Here is a 6,179-nt window from a genome sequence, read left to right as displayed (position 1 = left end):
AATGATTTTAATTCTTGGGAAATTTATGGTGTTACGGAAAGTGGTAATTAGAGAATGGTAATTGGTGAAATAATAGGATAGTAAATAGTAGGAAGAATAGTATTGGTAACTAGAATAGTAAGGGAAGGTAGAATAGTTAATGGTAGGTATAATAGCATTGGTATAGTAAAAGGAGGGTAGAATTGTAAATGAAATGTAGAATAGTTAATGGTAGGTATAATAGTGTTGGTAGGTGTAACAGTAAAATGAGGGTAGAATTGTAAATGGAAAGTAGAATAGTATTTGGTTTTTACTATAAATAGAGCTCTTCCCCTTAACAAATTTCACCGCTCCTCTCCCTTCTCTTCCATATATTCTTCCTTCTTCTGCTTTCTACTTGGTCTTTCTTCTTTCTAAGAGTGTTTACACAGAGCAAAGAGAGAAAGGGCGGGACAAAGTGCTGCAAGAAAGAAAGAACACAAGAGAGAGAGAGAGAGAGAGAGAGAGAGAGCTAGCAGAGAGATGGTGAGAGGCAGAGTTAGACGAAGATAATTCATAGAAAGATGGAGACAAAGAATCAAAGATTGACAGGGAGTTTTTTGAGACAGTGAGAGATATTGAAAGAAAGAGACTGTGCGAAGCAGAATGGGTTTCAACAAGTAATTACCTTTGATGATCCATTCATGTAATCCACTGTAAGTATTCTTACTTATGTTGTGCCAAATACTACCTAAATTAACAGATAATATTTAGTACGTTTTACTCGCAAGTGCACAAGATCAAACAATAGTACAGTGCAACAAGTACGAGATCGATCCCACTAGGATTGTTGATTTTGTTTTAGAATTGATAAAAATATCAAAATTGTCACGAGATTGATATTGAGAAAAAGAAATAAAAAGATATGAAGATAAATGAAAAGCTAAAGGTAGGGCTTTGATATCCACCACTAATCATACTTAGATAATATAACAATATGCCAATGATCCAATCATATTGTGAATATTTAATGTTTGCCAACCTAAGGGTATGGGTGTCTACTAAGTTGTTCTTTAAGAAAGCATAAATCTGTGGAAATCGACAAAAATATGAGGCCTAGGGCATGGGTGTCTACTCCCGGTTTCCCATGTTGATTAACCCAAGAATCCGGTGTGGATATCTTTTGTTACTCTTATTAAACCCAGGACTCGGTCATCCAAATTGATTTAATTAACTAATCCATGCCATATGCATATAATGGCCAGTCACATACATATGAGGAATTCAAGAAAACAAGAATTAATCAAGTTAAGCAACACAATATGGTTATCACAAAGGCGCCAATATTGAAATATTAAATAAACATAAGTAGGGCTTCAATCTAGCCCTCCCTAAGAGTTAGTTACACATAATTAAAATAAAACTAAAAAGAAAAGGAAAAGAAAAAACCGCTCCTAGAAGTAGCCTCCAATTTCTCTCCCCAAAGTTGTCTCCTTCCAATTGGCTATTGAATTGTGAGGCTTAGTGGTCTATTTATAGGAATTAGGAGAGTCCTAGAAGCCCTAGTAATCCTAGGAAATTCGGAGATTTAAGTCCTAGTCTAATTAGGATAAAGAAAACCTAAGTTCAAATCGGAATAGGATTCGTCAAGAATTGCGTTCCTATCTTGCGGGGTAATTTTGGCATTGCGGCGCTCCGAATTAGGAAAATGCTATTTCACAATGATTTGTAGCATTTTGAGTTAGCTTTCCAATGCCCTTGAATCACCTCAACCGGATATATTTGAGTTGAAAGTTATGGTAAAAATACCGAGACGTGTGCACAATCCAATTTTGAATCCAATCCGATTTTGACTCAAATTTGAGAAATTCCGATTTAATCATTTCCTTTATTTGATTAAACTTAACTATGATTGGTTAAGCTTAAACATATCTTTTAGGTCTTCCCAATTTGCCCTTTAAGCTTGGAACTTTTCCAAAAACGCTTTCTTTTCTTCCAAAAACCTATAAAACAAAGAAAATACAAAATGAAGTAAAATGGCATAAATTAACCAAACTAAAGGATTAACACATGTAAGTTAAGGGCTTAAAATATGAATATTTTAGCACTTAACAACTTACTAAGAGTAATATTGATATTCAATATTATAAATCTTTGTAGTTTTATTAAATGTTTGGCCTTTTGATATAATTACTTCAACAATGATTTATATTATCGTGAATCAATTGACTCATTACTTTACAGTTTTTGTAGTGCTTGCAAGAATGGAATGTTAAGGTAATTATGCAGTTGTAATTAGAGCTTCATATTTGAGATGTATAGAGATTCTAAGTTAGCGAAGTTCGTCTAGAGTTTATACAGTCAGATAGATTTGTATAAATGCCTTGTTCGGCATAATTGTGGGTATTTTGTATAAAGAAAAATATTTTTAAGAGTATTGTTTTGTATTGATAAATTTCAGATTTTCCGCAGTGTAAGATTATTTCAACGTAACATTCGACTTATTTACAACATAAAAGAAGATAAATATCGGGATGTTACATGCAAAGTGATCGTCGCCTCCTATTCTGTTGCTTTTTGTTCAGCTGCAGGTTCATCTTCTGCCATAGGCTCTGCCTCGAACTCCTCCGCCTCAACTACTGGTGCTTGAGGTACCCTGGGCATGTGTGAACAGCTTTGATTCCATTGTCGAATCCCAAACCGCGGGGTCTGGGTGATTGGTTCATCTGCTGAGGTGCCCTTTATGCCCTTTTTCCAAAGTATGTAAGTGAGTAAATATGGAAAAGGCAGCCCCCATGAGTGTGTGTACTCAGCTCCCCTGACATGCACCCCATTCCATAACTTGTGAATTTGGCTCCAAATAATTGCAAGAATGGAACACCAAGCACCTTTATGAAAGGCGTAAAGTGTTTGTAAGAATAGATCTCGCCTTTGAGTCTTCTATCCCAGGGGAAAGGCATTGCGATGCAGAATAGAGTCCACAAGCCAGAGTTGTGGAGGCAGCTTGGCTTTTCTGCCAACATTATGATGTATGTCTGCAAACTGCCCATGACACATGTCCTCAATTATTTTCGCAAAATTTGGGAGGTTGTGCTGCAAGTTGTGTTGCGTCTGGAGGATGCTCATCATTGCACTATAGAGCAGTGGCAATGTCAACTGAAGTCACCTCAATATCTTTGTCATGAACTGTTGAGGACAGATACCCAGCCTGGTGCATAAGACAGATGCGCATAGAACTCGGCTATCAATTTCTTGTATGCGGTGGAGGTGACGGGCTTGAACATTTTCTTTAGCGCTCGGCGTCTGAATTTTGCAACCGCCCAGCGAATAGCTTCAAGGTTTTGGAAGTCTTCTCTAATTGCAAATGTTGTCTCAAATAGAAGCTCCCTCTCCCCAAAAGTGGGTGGGGAGGAAGTGGCTTGGGTTTCAGAGACCCGAGAGGATGAAGCTCGAGCTTTAGGCATGGTGCAGCTTGGTTCAAGAATTTTGTCGAAAACTTGGTGTGCAGTGTCACGAGCTAGATTGCAAAACTATAGCAAAAAATGTCCCAACCCCCTGCAAAACAGAGAAAACCAACCACAGGAACAATCGTGTGTGGAGAAACACCCGCAGATTGCTTTTACACAAAACAAATTTGGGAAAAAATGGGAGTGGGTAAGAATGGGGGTTGGGATGGAGATGGGTGATGGGGGAATGGGTTTTGAGTGCTATGTGGCAGTGAGTGGTGGCCGGAGGATGAACAGGGACGTGGAGGTGCGGTGGTGGTGAGAGAAAGCTGGTGGAGGTGAGTTGGTGGTGTGCAGTGGCGGCTGAGTGAGGGGAGTGCTGGTGGTGGTTCACGGCGCAAGAGAAAGAGGAAATGGGGAAAGTGACCTAAAATAGGTCATGTGACTCTCAGGCCGAGTGTTCTCAGTCGCGCGCAAGGTGCGCTCGATCGCACTCACACAGAGGTGTGCGTGTGTAGTGGTGATGTGCTCGGTAACACAAACAGAATGTAAAACACACTTCCTTTTTTTTTTTCAAGAAATGCAAAATGAACAACACTGTACCGAAGTAAAGAAAAATAGACACAAAATATAAATAAGAACACTAAAAGTAATATGAAAAATTATGAAAAGTAAAAAAAAAAAAAAAAAATTGTCACAATGGAAAGGAAACCAAAGGATAGAGATTTGTACCGCATTCAGTGGCCTCAGTACCACTGATCTGAATAGATGTGCTTGAGCTCCTGGACTGCTCAAACACTTTCAACAGCAGCGTCAGTGCCATTGTTTTGGGGAGGTGCACTTGAATTCCACTCATTGTGACTCAAGTACTCTTGGTGGTGCTACATATTGGACAGACTGGAGTGCCAAATCTTGATCTCTTGGTGCAAAGTTCATTTCAATGTATGGCTTCACTTTGTGTCCATTCACCTTGTATGACTGATTTTTCTGTTGGCTATAAACCTCCACAGATCTATGAGGGGAAACTTGGGTGACAACACAAGGGCCAAACCATCTGGGCTTACGCTTACGAGGGATAGGCCTTAATTTTGAATTATAGGTCAACACTTTCTATCCCACATAAAACTCCTTCTTGACACGCTTCTTATCATGATAAGCCTTGGGTCTTTTCTTGTGGAGCTTGGTATCCCCATCTGCTTCATACTTCAATTCTTCAAGTTCATGCAGCTGCAGCTTCCTTTTAGCACTTGGATGTGGTGGAAAGGTTTCAAAGGGGTGGTGCTCGGCTTCAATGGTGACCTCAGTAACACCTTCATAATTTAGCTTACTGTTCTGCCTTGTGAAATTGCGAGTGAGGGTAGCCTTCAATGGATCATTATGTTGGTCCTGTAAAACTGTCTCAATAACACCTTGGATCATTGTTGTGCAAATTTATTTAACTAGCAAGTGCACGAATCGATTGTAGTTTAATGGATAGCAAGTGCGAGGTCAATCCCATAGAGAATTGTATTCTTGAAAGAGCAATTTAAATCTAAACTAATTAAATCCTAACCTAGTTCCAAAAGGCTTTTGAATTTTGATTTTTGAAATTAAAAGACAAACATCAACTAATTAAAATAAACTAAGAGATAAAAGACTAAGGTTTGAGAATTCACACTGATCGAATCATAACAACATACTTCCATGTTTATCAATATTAATCTGAAGTTCTCACAATTAAAATCTTATATATGTTTTACTATGCTTCAACAGTTAATCAAAACCATCTCATGTATCCATTCATTGCACAAATCACAAAAAGAATCCAATATCAATTAAATCATTAGATGTATCCGTAAATCACAAAAGATATCCTATCTTAATTGAAACACCAAATGTATCCGTAAAACAAATCACAAGGGATATCCAATTATTTAGGGAAATAAAATCAAGCAATCAATGATGTGAAATTATCTTAAATCATCAAGTGTATCATTGAATCACAAAATATATCCAAGAATCACTCCACACATTGAAAAGAAGTAAAACAATTGAAATATTAAACCCAATAAAATCAGATAAATAAAAAATTACATAAAAGTATTGATGTTTTTCATCTGTGAGGCTTCATCCCCAACCTTCGTTGGAAATTTAGCTCCACATAAAAATAAAACCTAAATCTAAAGAAAACCTAAACTAAAAAGAGAAAAACTGTAGAATTTTGCTCTCAGGAATTCTATATCTTTTCTTGAATACAAAGCGGTTTATTTATAGGCTTAGGGAAGTCCTAGAAGCCCTATTAAACCTAGATAATTTGGAGGTTTGTCTCCTAGTCAAAATAGAAGTCTAAAATTAGAATAGGATTCATCCAAGTTTGTGTTCTTTTATTGCAGGGCGATTTTGGCATAGTAAACGTCCGAATTAGGAAAATCCTATTTCACAATGAACTGTAGTATCTTGAGTTAGCTTTCCAATGCCGCTTGAGTCACTTCAATCCAATATTTGAACGGAAAGTTATGGTCAAACTACTGAGACATATGCAGAATCTGAATTTGAATCAAATCCAAAATTTTATCCAATCTGAACTTTTATCCAATCTGATCTTTAATCCGATTTAACCTTTTTTCGATTTGGTTAAACTTAACCACATCATCTAGGTGTTTTCAAAGTATGCTTTCTTCCAAACTTTGCATTTTTCCTTTTAAAGCTGTAGTTTTTCTTTAATGACCTACAAAACACTAAAAACACAAAACTAACACAAAATATTAAATAACGACACAGCTAAAGGATTAACTG

This window comes from Corylus avellana, chromosome ca5 (genome assembly GCF_901000735.1).
Source record: "Corylus avellana chromosome ca5, CavTom2PMs-1.0".
Taxonomy (NCBI): Eukaryota; Viridiplantae; Streptophyta; class Magnoliopsida; order Fagales; family Betulaceae; genus Corylus; species Corylus avellana.
The sequence above is the reverse complement of the archived record's forward strand: the minus strand, read 5'-3'. Positions refer to the sequence as shown.